The 22,394-nt window shown below is 40.3% G+C and overlaps 1 long non-coding RNA gene across 1 annotated transcript; it reads left to right on the forward strand.

The window, feature by feature from the left end:
- The first annotated feature begins 388 nt into the window (after positions 1–388).
- On the forward strand, positions 389–19,725 carry LOC108448039. Its single transcript, XR_001863824.1, has 3 exons — positions 389–680; positions 17,283–17,333; positions 17,921–19,725. It is a non-coding gene; the product is annotated as an uncharacterized LOC108448039 (long non-coding RNA).
- The last annotated feature ends 2,669 nt before the right edge of the window (positions 19,726–22,394 follow it).

The raw sequence follows: 22,394 nt of genomic DNA on the forward strand, positions 1-22,394 counted from the left end.
AAGGTGGTTTCCTGAGCTTGTTTGACTATCAAAAGCTGTTGCAAAGTTTGGTGTAATCATTGCCTGTGATTCAGAAGCACCTCATCATAGAACCTGTGCCTGAAAACATGAGTAGGCAAATTCACATGTGAAACTGCACTTCTCAGGACTGGGTATACACACTTTCCTAAGTAAGCATAAATGTGTCTGAATGGACTGGGACAGCATTTTCTTGGGGAATCAGGCTGATGAGCAGTTTATAAAGTGACATACTGATAACTCCAGCTGGGAGGGGGAACCTCACCCACAGAACTCAGCACAGTGCAGCTCTGCACCTACTTAGCCCTTCAAGAGCACCACCATAATAGAAGTCACTGCACACAATCCCACGCCATTGAAATGCATGCCGTAGATTTGTTAAGCATTTTATTTCTCCAGGGCTTTCTGTAACACTCATTACTCAAGAAGCTGGGTTTTTCAGAGTTAGCAACTGTGTTTTTGTAGCAACGTGGCTAGATGAACCAGCTCTGGAAATGTGAAACAGCTACAGAGGTTGAGATGGAAATGTCTGTGATTCTGAGCGGCTGGTGAGATGTGGATAGTACCAATCTCTCTTTGCATCATGGAGTTAACCATTTTCTTCTGCTCTGCTAAGACCCAGCAGGAGGACCAATGAAAACATGTAGAAATCTGCCTCTCAGGTGAGGTTCCTGGACCAACCCTAGAGCAGATCAATAGTGCAGTTTTATGCCCCACTGTGCGGTCTTCATATTCTTTAGCTGCAAAGGTAAACATGGTTTCTATTGAACATGCACAAACTGTACTTTTGAAAGGTTTGTAACTTGACTGAATTTGGTCAGATTTTCACTGGGTAGGAAAAACAATTACTAACAGACAAGATGTACTGTTGTTACCATCTTTGACTTGTGTGCTCTGAACTTCCAGATTTTGAAGAAAATGTTTCCAGAATTTACCAGAACTATTGTTTTTTTCTCATCTTGGGATAGTAAAGGCTGGGAGGGATAAATCCTAAAGTGTGTAAATTTGAACCTCAAATGGTGATGGCTTGGGAAAGACATAAAGAGAAATGCAGGCTGCAGAATGTGAACCTTAGGCTGGTAGCAGGCTGGGCTTCCAGCCTGCTGACATAGTTTTGTTACACACTTCTACCAAGCTATTTTCTTGTATTTGCTGTACTTTGCTACTCTTAGATGCTTTTAGATGCCGGGAATGTATCTACCTATATATACTTCTCCATGAAAAAGTGATCTATCTGCATATACATTCAATGCAGACAGATGGAATACAATCTAGTTTATGTAGTATCCACAAACCCATGCTCTTCTCTTTTGCCTTTACATTTAACTTAAATTACTTTTTGAATGCCAACATCTGCACAGCAGTATGGCTCAGCAAGGCCTGCTGCTCCTAAAAGCTATTAATTGAAAAACTCTGCCTACTCTGAAACAAAACTATTCTACTTACCCCTTTTCTCAAGTACTCAAGGGAAAAAAAGGAAACTAATAGGTGTCATGGGGCATTTTGGTATTATTTTAGATAAATATAGTTGTGAAATCTAAAGGTGTAACTTCTTTATATTCACCCTGTTAATTAATAAAATTGCTTAAATATAAGTTAATCACCCATGTAAATGTTTTCTTAATAGGTTTCAGGATGGGCTCACGAGCATGTCTGGGGAGCAGTCCTTTGCCAGTGTTGCCGAGTTCCAGCTCAGACTCACGGCAGGACCTCTGCTGTGGAGAGGTGTGAGCTGGGAGGGGGGGGGCAGCTCTACAGAGCCCATATTCTATTCAGTTCAAAGGAGATGGATTAAATTACAAGCGTTATAACTTGAAAAGATTTTGTAGTTCAGGAAAGCTCTTAAAAATCCTTGCTGGCAAACTAAATAAATGATCCTTTGTTGCATCTCTTCTTCTTTGTATGGCTGCAGGCTGTTTAACAAGGACCTCTGCTGTTCGTTTAATTTATTACACCCCCTTACACTTCACATTCTTGCAATTTTTTTTAATGAGTTCTCGTTTTGTTGGTCTTTCACAACATTTTTTTCATGTCCCTTGTGTGCTTACATGCACCAACTCTATGTCACATAAAAAAATTGCAAATCCTCCCATACCAGCTGCTGTAGTTAATAAACTTGTAACTTTACCCTTGTTGAACTATGTCAAATCCCTGTAACCTCTGGCATGTTTTAATTTCTATGCTATTGAGGGTTGAATTTTTATTTAAAACTCCCAGATATGGACCTGTCAAGAATTTCTTTGCACTGTAGCTTCTCTAAGCCCCTTAAATTTCTTCTGTAATTGTGAAGAATTTAAATTGACAACTACCAAATATTTATGGATTTTTAATGTGTTTAATTTGTTACATGGAATTTTTAAAAATTATTTTCTCTTTTGTTTTCTGATCGAGTGAGTAACCCAACCAAGCAAATAATAGAATACCATTTCTTGCTGCTGAGTTGATCTTTCTGTCTGTGTTACTGAATCTGTACCTACAAATTCTCCTTGAAAGAGGAGATGGGCAGCTTTGGACAAGGCAAACATGCAAGTGATAATGGTTGAGTTAGAAAAACAGTTTTGTCTCTCTTTCCCTCTCATGTGAGATTTTTGTAGCATGACTATTCTTAATATTTTTATTAACGCTCAATTTGTGCCCTTTTCTACTTAGCGGTGCTCTCCTTATTACAACCGGATTTTAGTAGTTCTTTCCCTGGTCAGAATTAATCCTGCAGAGTTTTTTTGCTTGTATCCCATTTAGTCTCAAATTCCTGTCCTACCACCTGCTCTCTCACCCTTACATCTGCTTCCCTGTTTTTAAACAAAAAATCCTGTTTAAAATCCAGGTTTACTGGAGTGTGTCAAGGGGTTAATACATTGCTCTCTCTCACTGCAATTTGATGAATCACCCATGTCTTTGATATTAGCTCATCTGAGACTACCCCAAATGATATATGATCTGTTCAGGCAAACCATATCATTAGTAATGCTTCCACAGCATCCTCTCAGCTGTGTGAAAAAGCAATTTGAAAGACAGGTTAAAGCATTTTATTGGTTTCACAAAAGGGATGAATGAGGGGAGAGACAAAACAGGACAATGCTCAGCTGGGGCCTCACTGTCACCACCTCTTCTCCTTGGTTCAAGGTTATGGGGCTGCACACCAGCACACATATAAGGTCTCACAAGTATCCTTCTCTTTTGGCTAGATAGATATAACAGTACTAATATGAAAATAAATTACTTTACATGGGGGACTCGGTGGAAACCCTTTGCTAGAAGTGTGTATGACTCTAAACAGCTTTATAAAGAGATAAAGCAACGGGTCCAACAACATGCTAGCAGGACCCATTAGAGAAGTCTGTGCAGACTGGGGAACCTGCTGAAAATAAGACATTGTGTGTCTGTGTGGAAGACCCAGTCACAGACTGCAGCCTGATGTCTATCTGGCAGCTAGAGAGGTCCTCAGCTTCTTGGGAACATCCCTTCTGGGCAGAGTGAGGGAAGGTTTTCATCGTGTGTGTGATTTATCATTTGCAGAGTAACTCACACCAAAGCATAGCTTTACTGAGGGGAGAGAGGCACAACTGCTGTGACCTCTGCTTTGGGGTTGCTGGGCAGAGGGCTGTGTGTTATGGCAAATGTACAGTCAGCTCTCCCAGAACTCTGGGAGACTCCAAGACTTACAGGTCATGCAATATAAGCACATCAACCCATTCTGTTGATGTGACTGCACAGCACCATGCAGAAAACTCATGGCTGCTATGGACAGGCCATAAACACCTGGTTTTTTTGGATGGCCAACTGCCCAGTCTAAGCTGTACATGTCTGGAGCTGCAAGCTGTCGAGAAATCCCAGGTATGCCGTCGTCTCTGACCTTGCTGAGGAAATTCGGACGTGTGGTAATCTCTACAGAGGTGAGGTGTGTGCTTCTCCTACTCTAGTTCAGAGCAAAGGCTCTGAATTGCCCTGTAAACTGGATCAGGTTATGTCCTCCTCCTTAAACTCTGAAGCAAGGACACAGTGGTCTACAAATATAGTTGCTTATCAAAATATCTATAAAGAGGTACCAAAAATTAACAGCATGCTTCATTTATTTTCTATGGTGTGATGAAACACTGTCTTTTTCTTGAATGTCATGTCTATTGTCAGATACTAGGATGCTTTGGGAATGGCAGTGGGCCTGGAGAGGGTAATTTATGAAGCTAATCTCTCACTGCTGACCTACAGACATATTCCAGCTGTGTGAAGGACCAAGAAATAAGATTGTTGTGACAAAGGATGGAAAGGGAATAAAACCACTCACAGTTTCTAATTGTAATTTGAATTTAGCAAAAGAATCCCTTTCTCCATGCTGAAGTGCTATCACTCCAGGGTAAATGATCATATAGCTAATAGAGATAACCAGTAACAACAGTGCAAAACAATTGTCCCTCCACATGAAAAACTTTGAGTTGGTTCTCTGACTGTTTTACATCAGTCATAAAGCTAACATTACATAATTCCTAAAGCAAATGGCATAATTTCACTCTAATGCATTTATAATTAACTTATTAACACTAACTAAAACTGTGGAAATCACTAATATGGTTCAGAATTTGCTACTTTCTCAGTGTTTTATTTCTTGTCTGTACACATTGTATTTCTTGTCTGTTTTATTTCTTTATTACTTGTCTTTACACACAGTGAAGTCTGAACTAGGAATAAAACATGGACCTCCCAAACCTACAGACTCCATCCATTGCATTTGGTGTCTTCATGACTCTCAGACTGTGCGTTTCTCTTAGGGACAATGAAGACTGGTGACGAGCTTTGACACCTTGTACATTCAATTTATCAATCCAAAGCCAACTAAGGCTAACAGTGGCTGAGCAGTCTGTATGTGACTTGAAGAGGGCATCCCATTCTATTGAATAGTTTTCACTCCAGAATTTTTTTTTTTATTGCATTTCATTTCATTATAATTCCTCTTCTCTGGGTTTGTTTCACTTCATTCCCTGATTTCAAGATTTCTTCTCCTTTAATGAATATTCTTAATTTCATGAAAGGAAATGAAATCTTGTGATTTCAGTATCATTTCGGCAAGTTTTGGTCCTTTTCACTGCACCTCATGTCATCCCATTTAAAATTTAATGCTATTCACTCCATTTCAATAGTTTATTTTTTTGGATTGCATTTCATTTCATCATAATTCTTCTCCTTTGTGTTCATTTCACTTAGTACCAAGATGTTGAGATGTCAATGAGTATTATTTCAGCCTGTTTCAGTTCTTTTCACTGCAACTCATGTCATCACATTGCAATTAATTGTATTCACTCAATTTCAAAATTCTCTTTATTTTTTTCAATTGCATTTAATTTCATTATATGTAATGTCCAGTCAGTTCATTTCACTTTGTCCCCTAAATTCGAGATTTGATTTTGTTTCATGATTTCATGACAGGAAATGAAATCTCGTGGTTCCAAGGAGTAGCTTTCAGCAAGTTTCGGTCCATTTCAGTGCACCTCATGTCATCCCATTATATTAAATGATATTCACCCCATTTCTGAATTTTCTATTTTTTTTTCAATTGCATTTAATTTTATCATATGTCCTGTCCAGTCTTTTCATTTCTCTTCATTCTCTGATTTTGAGATTTCGTTTCCTTTCATGAAATGAAAATTCATGTGTGTGACTGTGCAGGCTTGACTACATTTGCCACGTACTTTGATGGTTCTTCCGTTGTCTGCTAGGGTAAGGAGACAGAGTGAGAGGAGCATTGTCCTTTCCGTGTTTGTCCTGTGGACATTGCGTAAACATTAACACCCTTGTTTCTGCCAAGATTCCTCAGAGACTTTCTGTTTGACATTACTATCTACTGCTTTTAAAGGCTGCAGCACAAGCATGGTGCTGGTTGCAGGTGGGCACTGGCAAGGGCACCCTGGCATGGTGCACAGTCCTGCATCACTGGTGGCACTGGGTTCAGAAGAATGCCCTCTCTTTTGGCAGATGCACGTTTCATGTTCAGCCCCTCTGTGCAGACAGGGAGTTTATTGTTAGAGGGAGGGTCATTCTTTCTGTTGTCTGATTGTAGGAGGTTCTTGTGCAACCAAAGGGTACAGCAGCTCTTATTGCCTTTTGTCAGAGTATGCCAAATATAACCATGCCATTGTAACTTACAAATCAGGAGCATAATTTTAAGTCCACTGATTTGTTCATATTATGGTTTTATCTTCTGGCATGTGTTCATGTACACACAAGCACCAGTGGAAATATAATGTGTCTCTGTGCAATTATCTACTTCAACCAACCTCCAGCAGTACAAGTGTATTACAAATCAAGTACAGCATTATCTGAATCAGCTGGATGATGATAGTTTATACCTGTAACCTTTAATGAAGCTTGTATGACCCTCTTTGGTTTTGGGACATATGAGACTATTTGTTGTCTTTTGAGATATTTGTGAAACCTGTATCGAGGCATTATTTTACCAAAAAATGATGCTTTGGCTTATGTCTTGGTAAGTCCATTGTGTTTAATTCTCTAACCTCCAAGTAAATGTTACCTTGAGAGCTTCCTAAGTTAATTAGGCTTTTGTTTGCATGTATCAGTGAGGTTCCTATTTAGCTTATGTGGAGACTCTGTCAAAAAGAAAAAAAAATACACAGTGAATATATTTTCCTTGTACTGGTTACTAAGCCTCAGCAAACTTTCATATTTTTTCAAATTTTGTCAGTTCCAGAGGGCAGCCAGTCTTGATTTGAAGATAAGAAAGGATGGAAAGTCTTTCCTAAACCATTTTGTGTCTAACTTCCCATTATTAATTCTTGCCATTCCTTCCTTTCTGTTGATCCATAGATCCATTCAATTTGTTATTGAAATATCATGATATCAATATCATGAAAATGAACACGTCTGCTGTCACTAAGTCAGCTTAGTCTTCTGGGGCAATTTTGTGAGCTCCACAGATCCAACATCTTAAGTTTCCTACAAGAAATAATTCTTAATACATCTTAGATTATTCTTTTAGATTTTCATTTTTAGACATCTCCTTTCTTATTCTTTCTCTGAAAAATATAAATACCAGCATTATGTGCATATTGCTGTATGCAAATATGAAATCACTTACTACATTATTCACTGCTCTCTTTACACAAAGGGATCACAAGAATTAGATCCATTCCTTTTGCCAGTTTCATACTGAGAATTCGTATTCTGTTATTTTTCACAGTTTGGTCTTGAAAAAATGTGTATCAGCTTGATGATCATCTCCCTTTTGCCTCAAAAATCGTGTTTATATTTTCCAGTATTTACCCCTGCAGGACACTTAGGCTGGTCATTCTACAATATCTCTTTTTTGTCTTTTCTCTGTTCTCAAATGTGGGTGCTATGATGGGCTTTTGCATTGTTCTGGTACTTCTCTTTTTCCCCATGAATTTTGAAAGCTGTAAAGATCAGTTCATTCACGTCCCTGAGATTGCTAGAGTTGGTGGAAGTGGGACTGTTTGTGTATCATAGATAAATAATCTCCAGTTTGTCTTTGTTCTAGCCTAAACTGTTACCACTTTATCACTGATGTTAATTGTGTCAGCCACCTGAGCCCAGTTTACTTTCTTAATGAAGACAGAAGAAGTAAGATTGAAGGAAAAAAAAGTACTAAATGAATTGCCTTTGCAAAAGCCATCTGCTACCAGTTTTTTTCCATCTAGTGAAGGACCAAGTCATTCAGTTTGCTCTGATTTATCATATGCAATCCACTGTAACCCTTCCCTTCTCTGCCTCAAATATTTTCCAAATGTGTTCATTTTACACTATTGTTTGCTCCGTGCTGGGCTATCTTTACCTCATTGTGAGGAGCCTCTCATATAATTCTCATTTCTGGGTGAAATTCCTTTCTTTTCTTTTAGCAGTGTAGAGATTTTTTCAGTGAATTATGGTTTACGGACATTCTTCTCAGGTGAACTGCCCACAACAGTGCTTTAGGAGGGCAGTCAAATGTCACTCGTGGTGCAAAATGGTCTTGTATGATTTTAATCTGATATTAAATATTCCTTCTTTGTTTGCCTCTGATGAAATGTCCTCAAACTTCTACAATCAAATTATTTCCTCACTGGAAATTCACTTTCCTCATGGAAATTCTTAGTGACCTTTTATAAATGTCTCAATACACCAGCATCTTAACTTTCCAGGGTATCTTACAAAAATTAACAAACGTGATTGTTGCCCTTCAGAGAGATCTCAGAGTCTTAATAAAATTTGTTAGAAAGTGACCTCTCACTTAGAGTCAGCTCTGTCGACTCAGTACCTATCTCAGTGCTGCAGCTAGCAAATCTGGACAGTCAATGTCAGTGTTAGCCTATTGTGCAAGTGGCTGGCTGGCAGTGAGACACCTGGTAGATAACTAGCTGTGTGAAAAATCCCATGAAGAGACAGAGCTGTTAATCAAAATCCCCACTGCAAAAGAGTCATTAGAGCTTTACTTGACTTGTGTCAGCACTGTGTCAACAGGAGTGCTCAGGGGAAATAATGGTCCACAGGGCCTGCTGTGTGATGTGGGTGACTGGAGAGACTGCTCACACTCTGGAAGTGCCCTGCAGGTGGGACCCCGGGAAACAGAAGAGGGGTCACCAACGCTGGAAACGGTTCTGAGGCTCAAGTACAACACACAGCAGCACCAGTGAGAGCCAAGCATGTATCCCCCATCAAAAAAACTTAAGTGAAGGTGTTGAGTAGGCAGTTTTTGAGAAGACAGTTTCAATAACTTGATGGTTATGCAGTATGTAAGTGTAGCTATGAAGTCTTGGATATGGACAACTAAAATATCATTAGGATTTTAATCTGCCTTGTGAATCCTGCCAAAAGTCAGGAGAAATAATGTGCACAGTTTGCACAGAGCACAGGAATATAACAAGGCAAATGCTCTTGTATTTCCACCAGTTCCAAGATATCTATTAGAAAGTTTGTTCTATTCTTTTTCACACAGTTCAGAATGCCTTAGCAAGGGTTTAGTCCCCTTGAAAAGTGTCTACAGGGACTTAGCCTTTTTAACTCAGGAAAAAAAGAAAGATAAATAAATTAAAAAATAAATTTTACAAAATTTTGTTGATTCATTACTTCAGCAGGGTGCCAGATCGAACATCTACATGGAAACAGCCTTCCATGACTCTGACCTGCATTGCAAATTGTCTGTAATTTAATAGTGAGTGAGGCTTAGGGGGAGCAATTGCTTCAAATGTTTGCTGCCATTAGCTTAAGGGAGAGGAAATGAGAGGAATCCAGAAGTTTTCATTTCCAAGCGAAGCATGTCAGACAGCACAGCACAAGACCTTTTTAAATTGCAATATGGCATCATATTAAACAGAACCCATCTGTTTCCTTTGGCTTTGCATCAGTTTACATTTTTTCTTAGATGTAGTAGTAGCAAATGTCAGAGCTTTTTCACTATTTCCCATAATGCAAAATTAATATGTGACTATGTAGGTCTGCAGCTCTCAGCTGACCCATTGCTGCAAACTCTGAGCTGCTCATCTTCTCAGAAGTACCAGCAGTGAACTTAAATGGAGACACCGTGTGAAGTGACTTCTATCAAAGTGTTTTACTGCTGTTAATGAAATAAGAGAATAGTAATTATTGTGAAATGATGCCTGAAAATGAGTGGCAAGCACTAGCAGGTGCTGATGGGCTGGATAGTGATCCTACCACTAGTAGAGTATGTGGAGGGACCTGGGTTCCAGCGGGGTGTTTGGGCTGTACTCTGCAGCACAAGGGAGGGGGCTGGGCTGCCTGAGCAGGGATGGGGCGGCCAGGGCTGACCTTGGGGTGGAGGCCCAGGGCAGTGGGGCCTTGAGATCTGATCCTGCCTATCTGGGGGAAAAGGATGGGCAAGTGGTGCCTGCTGAGCTGGTGGCTGGGCAGGAGGCTTGGGGAAAAGAAAGGATCTTGCTGGGGACAGCATCCACCATCAGCTAAGGAATGGCCGTGATTTTAATTGCTGATTCCAAGGCATAAGCGGTTTCTTACTCTTGGGAGTGAGGATGTGAACATTTAGATTAAAAGAGCCGGGGGTGTGTGACACTGGGGATGAGAGATTGATATGCTGCAGCAAGGGCATCCAAACATGAGGCCCTGCATGCCTGAAAGAGAGCTCCTCATGTGCATCCTGAGCCTGCCAGTGCTGCCATCCTTCACCTCCCCGAGGGCTGATAGCTTTTGGGGCTGGCAGGAAAACTGCACTGAGATGGGCTGTCAAAGCTGCGTGCAAGGGACTCACCAGAATGGGCCTCTGAACGGGACCCTCTGGGCAACTAACACAGAGAGATGACCTCTGGAAATACGAGATTTTGATGATTCCTGCAACTTAAAGGACTGCCTATTGAGTTGGCTGTGAGTGGACCTTTGTTTTGAAGGGCTTCGCTGCTAGGGAGAGGGGAGGTGGATGCTTTTAATAGCCAGGGATGGTATGGTTAGAGATGATCCCACTTCTGACATTCCTTTGTCAAGCCTAAATTCCATCGGGCATCTGGCTGGGGTAGTTCAAGGGTTCTTGGGATCCTCCACCAGCTCACAGGGTACAGCAAGGGAATGAGTGAAAATTTTCAGGTGTGTAAAGTGGGATTTTTCTTGTTGAACTGCAGAAAATCATCTCATCCTAAGGCCAGCATCCAAATTGGTTCAGGTGAATTCCTCTCTGCAGATACCCAGGTATTTTTCAGGGTATGAGTCTTACTTACCATCTCTGTCATTGATGTTGGTATTCTCTGTGTTCAGAGGGAGGGGAGCTGCCTCCCACCAGCAGTAGCCTGTGGACATGACCTATTGAGTCTGTCTGCATCCTGCTGCTGTAGCACTATCAGATATGCTGGTGAAATACATCACTCTCTTTTATGAGATTTTTCTCCTCTGTTGATTCCAAGTCCATAGTTAATCAGGCACAGGCACCAAAGTGGTACCGCTCAGCAGCTTAAAAAACAACATGGTGGTTGTTGCAATTTACCCAGCCTGCTACTGCACTATGTAGTCAAAGACAGAGAAAGACAGGGTCACTGACTTGTGTGGCACTTGCTTCAAGAGCAAAACAAGAGTGGCAATTCAGGAAAGACTCATCAGTGACTCTGACAAAGCCAAGCTAAAAACATGAGGATTGCTTAATGTATTTCCAAAATTTGAGAGTCACCTAAATCAGTACATGTAAGTCTTCATTTTGCTCTCATGGAAGCTGTGAAACATCAAAAGACAGAAGCACTGATTTTTTTTTGGTTGTTGTTTTGTTGTGGGTTTTTTTGTTTGTTTGATAAACTTTTAGCAGATTTGCTTTTCTTAATTAATTTTCTGGGTCACTTTCTGATTCTTCTGGTTTGTTATTACACATGTGACAATCATGGTACCTTTGCACTGATTACAGCAAGTGTGTTCAATTAGATCAGGCTTTTTTTTTGGTAGGAATGTACAAAAAGTGAGATGGATCAGAGGCTAGCAGAAAAATGTCACCTAGTATTTTAAATAAGAGTTTTAACTTATCTATCTAATATTATGTCTGTCTTTTGAAACAACCAAAATTGCTTGTGGGGTGTCCTTTCTCTCAAGATGTTAAGGCCCCCAAAAGCAAAGCAGAAGCATGAACTGGACAGTCATGAGAATAGATAATGTTTCTGTTTTCTAAACCTTATTTTTGAAAGCTTTTCTATTTTCTTGTTCCATTTCTGTGTCTTGAGGTTTTCTGAAAGTGTAAAGTCCTGTGCAGCCTGAAGAGATATAATGTAGGGTTAAGGAAAAATGGTTGTGGTGCTTTCTAATATCTGCTCAGTGATGTAATGCAATGCAGATTAATGCCTCTCCTCCAGCTGGCAAACTCCTATGGAACTATTCACACACTCACAAGTACATACACCTACTCATGCTTTTTCCCTTTCTGTGGCTTTAAAAAAACACCCCAAACCAAAACCCCCAGGGGAGTCTGTTTCTGCTCACAGGACTAGCAGATCCTGGCCTGCTCTGCTGAAACATGATTAATGAAGTATAAGTGGATAGTTTTCTTATCAAAGGGCTACTGACAGATTAAAGGCTGATTAAAGTTGATTGTTGTTTATATATGAAATGAAGCAACTACTTGATTCCTGGTGGGCAGCAGTCACTATGAAAGTTTGTTTGCTTTTGATGGAGATGATGGATGGACAGGATTCCTGGAAGAGTACAAATTTTCTTCTAGGATGGAGCAGCCAAATGCTTCCTATGCAGTATATCCCAGCTTTTATATATTAAAAGGTATATAAACACATTGAGAGCAAGGAGGGGTGAAGGGCTCTTGTGGAAGCACTCAATAAATCCTGCATCAGGTAATAAACTCGCTGATATCAAAGGGCTCATCTGCTCCTTAGAGATAAGCTCTTATGTAATTTGATACTTATCAAAGATCCATGAGTTTGCAAAATTTAGTTGGGAAATCTTCTGAGCAGAGGCCATGACAAGCCATTTGTGAAAATAGCATGATATAGTTCATAGAAGTCAAAGCACTAGAGCAGTCTTCCTTGCAGTATCTTAGAATGCTTGAATTTCTTGCTGAAGCATGAGAAACTAGGGAAAAGAACTAATGCTAGCTCAGACATATGCAAAATGCCTTTAAGTTGAGAAGATTTGACCACTGGGAAGCCTGTGAGCTGTCTCTCATGGTGCCTCATCAATGCTTACAATACACAGTGCTCCACCCTAAAATCTACCCCTGTGTGCCACGACAGCAGTGGTTTCAGCAGATGCAGCAGGTTTTCATGGTGTGCATCCTGCCTAGCAGCTGCCAGTTTCATTCAAGACAAGTCTTGTTTGCAGCTTCCCCCACCTTGCCTTGGAAGCTGTGTTTAAGCTGGTCCTTGCCTGAGTTGGGTTAAACTTGTGCCTGTACCTGGTTTTGCACCTTGCTGACCCAGACTCAAGGCTAATGCCTTGACTTGAGCAAGGCTGATGCCTGTCCAGCTGTGCCCTTTATCTGTGGCTTGCCTTGGTCTTCTTCCATTGCAGACCAACCATCAAATAACTGTTTCCCACTGGTGATGAGCATGTACAAGGAAAATCAGTTGCAAGTTAGTGCCCTTACTTTTAGAAACCACTCTCTGAAAACAGGATCAACCTCTCTGGGCATATTTTGCTGTCACATTTATTTTCCTTTCTAGAAACTGCCTTATTTTGTTTTGATCTTATTGCTCATGATAAACATGTGCTGGCTAATAATAATCGACAACCATAATTTCAGCAACAAAAAGTTTGAAAAGTTTTGAAGGTCTATTTGCAAACCTGTCAAGTGGATATTTTTTAATGCATACTTGGATATTTTCCTTTCATTTTCTCTGTTGGTGTCTCCATAATTTTAGTTTCCCTGTAGCAAATATCACAGTATTTACAGAGATATGAACAGTGTTGAAAAATAGGCTATTCAGGGTCTGTTTTATTAGTTCAACATCACCAAATAAGTTTAGGTAAGTTGGAAGCAACTTTTTTATCTCAGAGAGGTAAAGAGCCAGGCTACTGTGTCCATGCTGAGGATGTTTGAAATTAGGTTAGTGACAAAACTGTGAGTTGTAGTTCCTGCCTATTGTCACAGTCCGGCACCACAACATCATGCCACAGCCTGTCCTGACATGACAGAATGCAAGAGAGCAGCTGGCCCTGGTCTGTGAGGAAAGAACCAGCACTGCTGGGAACCACCCTGTGGGGTATCATTCCTCACTAATGAGCTTAAGTGGAACCAGGTGGAGCGCAGAGGCAACAGGAGGAGAGATTTTGTAGAAAGCCCTGGTGTCAGCGTGACTACATAAATAAATGGAGGCTTTCTTATTCAGATATGAAACAACTGGACAGCTGAAAAAGGATGCTGACAATCCAGAGGGAAACACTTTGCTTTGCACTTTGTTTTGAATGTATAGCAATGTCTGGCTGGTTTTTTTTGTGGGTGTATGGAAGGTTGTTTTTCTTACGTTAACCAAAATATGTGTTTCTCATTTTCTCTGTCACTAATTTACACAGTCTTAAAGACTTAATCTGCTTCCTTCAGGTTCCATTAAAACCTAGGTGAGAGCTTGGCTTTTGCAAGAGGCTGTGTTAACTGAAGCATGAACCTCCACCCTTCTTACAGGCTGTTCCATATGTTGCAGATAGGCCTGCATTTATTGGCTGTCTTTATTCTCACCACCTCTAGGAATTGAATTCAACAGTTAGAGCAGGAGCTTAGTGTCTTTCTTACATCTTTCTATACCTGACCTAGGAAAATGCACACCTTCATCCCGTTTGGAATAAATTGCCCTGTGATGTTGCCTTTCTCTTTCCATCCACATTAAGCAAGTCTGTGGTGACTGTGTACTATACCTGTTTTCAGTAAGAGAGATGAATCTAGGCACACACAAATTTGATGTTGACTTTTTGTAGTCAAGAGGGAACTCTATACAGAAGAATGTGCCTTTCTCATGACTACCCCCTATGTTTGGGTATTTTCCTATTTAACCAAATTCTGTTATAGTATTTGGTATGCTCATTAGGATTCCAGATGGCTTTTTTTAGCATACACAATACATGAAACCACTGAAAGGCAATCTCTGTGGAATCCCTTTGGATTCCCTATAAATATTTAACTTCCAGTCCAGCTTTCTAGCTATCTTGTTTTTTCTGTCCTATAATAAGATCCTTTAATATAGCTCCCAGAGCTGTAGTATAGAACCTTACACCTTATAAAAAGGAAATTTGCAATGGATATAAGGAAATTATATCAGAAATTCCCTGCAAACAGCTTGCCAGTGAGTTAGAGATAGTGTCAAGGCTGGCATTATGCCAGCACTGGGTGACCACTACTCTTGGATATTTTTCTAAAGTTTAATTATTTACATATGTTCATTCCCCAGCCCCCAAAGAAATATTTTTGCAATGATTTAAAAAACCCAAAAGAAATCAATGCCAGCCACTGGATCCTTAGAAGAAACTTTTAACAACAAGGAATGTAGTACACACACAATACAACTAAATACCCTGACTATAAGAAACAGATTTCTTTAAAGATAAAGATTGTGATCAGCATTAAATAAGACAAAATAGAGCTTTTACCATGGGGAAAAATAAAAAGTGAAAGGAATGAAAAACCCAGTGTGGTGAATTCTTTCTAGGGCTAAGTCTTACAGATCAGGGCAGAAGTTCCATTACTGCTAAGTTTTGTTACTACATCAGGTAGAACCAAGGGAGTATTTAATGTGCATTGCAGTCAGCACTTTGAATAAAACTCCTCTCTGGGGGATGTCTGCAGCCAGTGTTTGTGTAGATTTCACTCTGTGCAATTTGGTATAAATCTCTATTGCAAGTACTGCTGCATGGCAAGGGAGTTGTTCTTGCCACCAGAGACCTTTTTTAGCAATCAAAATCCAAGCAGACCCCTACCCTGCAAAACCAAACAAAACCAAGAATTCCCAACCCCCAAACTCAAAGACATGGAGCCCTTCCTCCCAATGCCATAGAATCATAGAATGGTTTGGGTTGGACGGGACATAAGAGATGATCAAGTTCCAACCCCCCTGCTATGAGATGGGACACACTCCGCTGGCCCTGGTTGCTCAGAGCCCCATCCAACCCTTCCAGGGATGGGGCATCCACAACTTCTCTGGGCAATGTGTTCCAGTGTTCAGCATCCTCACAGTAAAGAATTTCTCCTGTATACCTAACCTAAATTTCCCCTATTTCAGTTTGATCTCATTGCTCCTTGTCTTATCACTACAGTTGCTGATAAAATGCTCCTTTCTGGTTCTCTTGTAGGCCCCCTTAAGGTACTGGAGGGGATTACTATGAGGTCTCACAACCTTCTTTTCTCCAGGCTGAATATCCCTTGCTTTCTCAGCTTGTCTTCACAGGAGAAGTGCTCCAGTCCTACAGGATTTTCAAGTTGCTAGGACTGCAGGCTGACTCACACCTCATTCAATCAGGTGTTGCAAATCCTCAAAGATGGGAATTTCATAGTTTTGCTGAGCACCTGCTGTAGTGTTCTCATGTTCCTTTTGACTCTTTTTTGCTGTGGATGAACAGGTCAAATATCCTCTTTTCTTCTTCACAGATTATGTTCCAGACCTCATTCAATCATCAGTCTCCTGGGGGACTCTTGCCCAGAAGTTGGAAGTTTTCTTTATGAGCAGCACTCAGTGCAGTACCCCAGCTGAAGTCAGGCCAGTGCTGTGTAGGATGAAGAGATGATCCTGCCAGTGCTGCAGACTAATTTTCTATTTTTTCACCCTAGTGTGATGTTTCTCTTTTTTTGCAGTAGCATGATGTTGTTGACTCATGTTCAGCTTGTGATCCATAGTAACTGCCAGCTCCTTTTTTTCAGAACTGATTAGTCATCTGCCATCCAGCACCTGAACAGCTGACAGTTTAACTACCGTAAATTCTGCACGTCTCCTTTGAATATTATATTTCTGTTGGACTGTGCCTCTGATTTATCAGGATAATTTTGAATTCTGTATCAGTCTTGCAATGTGTTCCCATGTCTGCAAATGTGATAAGCCCAGAGCAATCATGACAATATTGGGTTGCAATGGACTCTAGGTATACCTTGTGGGACTACGTATGATACGTAGCTCCATCTTTCTAAAAGTTGCATTTAACTCCCCTGGTATGGTTTGTGAGCCCATTCCACACCCTTGGATAGCAGTTTCATGTAGTTCATATGTATCTAGGTTAAGTGTGATAATGCCATGTCTGACAAACAGGAAAAAGTACCAACATCATAGGAGCTGTTATTGTGCACACACGGTCATTGGTGTTTGACTGAAGAAACAAGCCGACCTGTATAAAGTTATTCCCTGGTAAGAATGGCAAATAATTTTAGATTGTAGAAGAATTCAGGCACTAAGGTACCAAGACATGATGAAGAACTATTAGAAAAAAACATGAAAATAAGACAGCTTTAAAATTATCACTCATTCTTAACACATGCTGAATCAACTTTCATCACTTAACCTTCACTGCCCTGATGCAAAATACGATTGAGGTCTGGTAGAACCAAGCAGAGTGGGTGGTATGGGTAAGGAAATTTTGTTTTTCCAATAGGAATTATTCTGCTTTGTATATCATTACAATATATAGTTAGAGAAAAATACCATGAAGACAAAAAATGGGCGGGACTACAAAACATGTTATGGGATAGATCCGTGGTAGTATGCATGGAGAGGTTAGAGGACCTGGATGGAAAGCAGGACTGAGTTTTAAATGAACAAATCTTATGCCTTTTTTTGGAAAAAGGAGAGCTACAATGTAATGAACCAAGGTACCACTGAATTATACCTGTTTTACAGGGAGAAGAATGTGATGCCAGGACTTGTCCTATTGAAGTTGTCAGGAGTGTGGTAGGCATACCAATATTCCCAAGGTTTCCATGACAAATCCCCTGTTTCCTTCAGAAAGTCCTGCACTCTGCTGAGTCTATGTCTTTTCTCAATCTGCAATTGCCATGTAATACTTTGTGGTCTGCTCTTAGCACTTCAAAAGGCCAGCTGCTCCCTCACATTATCAACTGGCTTTTTATCTATAAATAGAGTGTAGCTACTGTCCTGGGGAGATTCTGAGCTGGAATATATGCAAATATATTTGACAGATTTTCTGAGGCTCACTCTCGGGGGTTAACATAAATTTTCAGATAGGATAAAAGTCAGCAGCACATCCAAATATTCTAAAAGCATTTTATGACACTGAAGATTGTTCTACTTTATATATGCTTTCTCTCATTAACGTGCTAGTACACATCAAATCCTTATTTTCAAAAGGAAAGAATATGGACAGTCTCCTTCTCTGAGCAAAACTTGGGACCTTTAGTGGACCTTTTGTATTCATTTGTGCATTGTATCCATTCTCCAAAACCTTATGCAATCCCTTCTTGAAGCTCAATGAAAATGACATGCAGTGATAGTTTTGTTTCAATCTCCATTTCTTCCAGGCTTGAGTTTCGTGTGGTAGTGTGAGAAGAGACACAGCAGATGGCAGTGCATGACATCAATTATCTCTGCTGCACTCCTGTTCCCAGCGGTAATTGTCCAGAGCCGGTGAGATTACACCGGAGGGCACCCCCCACTCCCTGGCTCCATGTGGAGGAAAGGAAGACATCTCTGTGAACCAGTGCACTCTGAGGCATCACTTTTGCTTCGTGGATCAAGACTGCTGAATCAGCAAACCCCCTCGCCCCCCACATTTAAGCAGCTTTATCACTGGCAGGAGACTCCGAAGGCCTCCTATGTACAGACAGATTGCAGCTTTCAGCAGAAGCCAGTCCCAGGGTGTTTTCTGTTTTCACCCATCTTTCACAACGTGATTCATGTTCTTAACTGCTTTGCTGCTTCAAAATCTAGTCAATTTGCATGTCAAATTAATTTTTCTTCATTTATCTTCATAGTTCTGTTTTTGGGTGAATGTTAGAGTGCTCGTTTTTGGTGCTTTCTGGTCTTTGAACTAATATCTGGCACAGAAATAATGATGGCATTAAACAAAAATTCCCTTACCATGTTGTGATGTGTTTCATCAATTTGATCTGGTGCAAGGGACCATCTGAAATAGGAGAAAAGGGAAAATGAAGGGGAAAGGGAGGAAACAGGATTTTCTTGAATGCTAACACAGGACTGCTTTGATAACAATGACTGAGAAAACAAGAAAGAAAGTCTGCAAATTAGAGAGTTTTAAGTAAAAAACATTGTTTTTAACCAAAATATTTAATTATGGAGCTTTTAGGGAGAGCCCAGTGGAGTGCCACTAAGATGATGGAGGAATTGGATCACCTCTCCTGTGAGAAGAGACTGAGAGAGCCGGGACTGTTCAGCCTGGAGGGGACTGAAATATCACCGACGTATACAAATACCTAAAGGGAGGGTACCAAGAGGATGGAGCCAGACTCTTTTCAGTGGTGCCCAGAGGCAATGGGCCAGGCAATGGGCACAAATTGAAACATGGGAAATTCCCTCAGAACATCAGGAAACAACTTTTCAGTGTGAGGGTGACTGAGCACTGGTACAAGATCTCCACCCCTGGAGATCTTCAAAAGCTGTCTGGACACAGTCCTGGGTAACCAGCCCTAGGTGGCCCTGCTTGAGCAGGGTGGTTGGACCAGATAACTTCCTGAGCTCCCTTCTAACTCAACCATTTTGTGATGCTGTAAACACAAAGAGATGCCAATTCCTGAACTGTACTCTCCTGCACAATTCTGGTAATTTCCAATGTCTCGTTGAAAACTGCTTGGAGCATTATTAGATAAAAAGTATACCTGAAGCTGCAATTGGAAAACTAGTCTTAGACAATGTCCAAACATTGTCTCAATATTCAAATTCTGAGGGATTTCCTGAATCTGCTAATTTACTATCCTAGTGCTACTTTCCAAAGCACCTCAGCAAATATGCCATGTGCTATTTTTTTCAGAATGACATATTTGAAATGGATCATGAAGTGACAGAAATGCTGGGATAGTACAAGAGGTTGTCTCTTCTGTTTATTACCAATTTTGCACCTGGGCAAGTAGCAGGTAACATCATCCTTGCATCACCTGGAATTCAAATGAAGGAATTATCTTGTTATCTTTGTTTTGATTGAATATTCTCTCCCTTCAAATAAAAGACAGACATTTTGTTGATATGGTAGTTCTAATTACCAAAAATAGAAAACTCTAAAATATGGAAACAAGTATAATTACCAAATCTGTGAAAAAAAGAATCTTTCTTTTCAATAACCTGAGATGCTGACAGAATCTATTTAAGAAAATAAAAAAATCTGCAAATGTCTTATTAATCTTTTTGAAAGAATCTTTTTTTTTCAAGCAAAGACATGATCAATATGTAAAAACTTGTGTGTGGAACTATCCAGTTAGAGCAACTTTTTTGTCGGTTCTTTTATTCAGCATGGATTGTTTACCCTCTATCCTGAATAATTTTGGACAAGAAGGTGCAGAAAAATATTTTGATTCTTTCTATTACAAGACAAGATGATTGCTTTATAATCTTTCAATTAAAGACAAGAAGATTCATGTAGGATCTACTTCTTAAAGCATATGTTCTCTGTCAGGAATGACTAAATAGGAGAAAAGTCTGTTTTCAAATAGGTCTCTGCAGGGAGCACTGATTGGGAATTAGGTGAGGAATAACTCCAGAAAGAGGTGTGTGCATCAAAGGCTTAGCCTGTGCTCCTCAAGGTGTTGTTGAGACAACATTCCTGGGGAACAAATGTCCATGTCATGACCATCCACTTAGAGAGAGACGCTGACTTTCATCTCAGAAAGGCCAAAAGATTAATGAGCAAAAGGTCTTTTTCCCTCGATGTCTTTCCTCCAGAAGAGGCTTGGATGCTCGGAAATGTCAAAAGCACTGTGGGGACACTTGCACATCTGTCAACCGGTGAAGCAGCTCATCAGTCGGGGTAGCTGATTTGGGAAACAAGGATACTGCAGCTAATGCCTGTTTCAAATTCTCTTTATAGAGTTTGCTTAGGATTTTATAATGTATAGCATTAGCACTTCAGAGACCCTCATCTTTTTTTAGAAACTAAGGGCAAATTTTGACAGTAATCTTTCTACTGCTTGTCTCAGAAGAAAAGCAGCTATTAAAGAAAACAGCTAACTTTCAGTTGTCCTCATATCACCAATAGTCACCACCCTTGTAAATTTTCCACAACAGATGATCACTAGTTCTTATGCTGAAGAAACAAAACAGTATCAGTGAGAGATATCTGCAGAGTCACAAGATTATCCCACTTAGAATTTCAACATGGTTGGACTTTGTCTGACTCCGCCGCTTTGGCCAAATTTAGAAATACATCCTCTGAGAGAAGGCAGGTTACAACCATCCCTCCCCCCTCTCAGGCTCAGTTTAAAGGCACAGAAGGGCACAAAATTAATTTCTGGGCACGGGGCAGCGATAGGGTTTAATGCCCCTGACAATACATCTGGAAGTTTTGAAACGAGGTGTACTTTCTTTGCCGGTAAGATAGGCTGCCTTCTTAGTCTCCTTTGGAAAGAGGGTGACCAGAAGAAAAGACCTGAACTGATAGTGCCACAAACCAGGATGTCCTACAGCGAGACAAACTGAACTCCTGTTTATTATTTCAGAGAGCCTGAAACCTTGCAGTACAGCTAAGGAACAGTAGAAAATGCAAATTTTTCTCCCACTTAGCTGAGCTGCTACATTTTCTTTCCTGCCCTGTTTCTCTTTCCATTCAGTTTGTTTTGAGTGTGTTGCTTTGTGACCTCCAGGCCAGATAAATTCTTTCAGAATCTCATTTTTCCATTGCAGCCCTCACAGAAAGCTGTGATTTTTCCTTCCAAACTGAGCCGAAGAGTATGTGAAATTTCCCTGGTTTTCCTGGAACATGCTGCTATTGGTTACTATTTGTCTACGATTGGTAGACACTAGTGCTCCTGGACTCTGGGTAGTGGTTAGTTATTATAACAAGTAGTCATTCTGGAGACAAGCAAATAAACAGGGAAAGTAAATCTCCCACCTCTCCACTGTTGATTTACTGTTAGCCAGAAGAGTAGATCTGCTAGCCTATGTTACCTCTCCAAGAAATTCTTGCCTGGTCCTACCACACAGAACATGAGTATGTTTAAAAAACCTAAGGGGAGGGAGTAATTTTGCACCAAAAAGGACATGAATTGGCAGGTTCGACCCACTGCTTGTTACAATTCCTCCTTACACTGACCTATTTTCAAGCACCGTGCCTTTTTTTATTTTGTGCTTTTACCCTGCTTTTGTCTTTGGCTAAATTTTGAGGGTCCATTTGCAGGAGAAGAGAGGTGTCAACTATTCACCTGTTTATAGATCAGATTTGCATTTTTTTTTCTTTAGACTAAGTAATTATAACTTAAATCACTGTTATAGTAGTGTGTATCTGGAGTTTTTCAATCTTGACTGTATCTTTCTTGAGCAAGGGCATCCAAAACTGAACAGATGTTTCTCCCACAATCAAATTCGTTCATAACAGGCATTCAGAGAGTATTGCTGAAATATTCATGAGCCTTAGGAGATAACAATGCATGAATACTAATGAGTAGTAAGTTGTATGGTGCTTTAAACAATGACACAACAAAGCAAGTCCAAATGAAACCATCACACAATTAAACATTTCCTTAGCTGCATAGTCTTAGGTGAAGATTTCACATGTAGTTGTTCCTCTAATATTCACAATATATGGAGAAAAAGGCACTGCAGAAAAGTGCATTTCAGTTTACAAAGACACTTCTCCAATGTATTTAATCTGTCTTGAATCAAGGAGTCCATGAGAGAATGTTTACCAGCCTCATCACTACAGCAACTCCTATGTGGACATCTCTGGAATATATTCTGGGCTAATTAGAAACTTTTCAGTTTATTTTTTTAAATTACAGTTGAAGATGATACAACTTATACTGCATGCATACAATCACCACCAGCTAAGGC

Source organism: Corvus brachyrhynchos, unplaced genomic scaffold (assembly GCF_000691975.1).
Source record: "Corvus brachyrhynchos isolate BGI_N302 unplaced genomic scaffold, ASM69197v1 scaffold14, whole genome shotgun sequence".
NCBI classification, from domain to species: Eukaryota; Metazoa; Chordata; class Aves; order Passeriformes; family Corvidae; genus Corvus; species Corvus brachyrhynchos.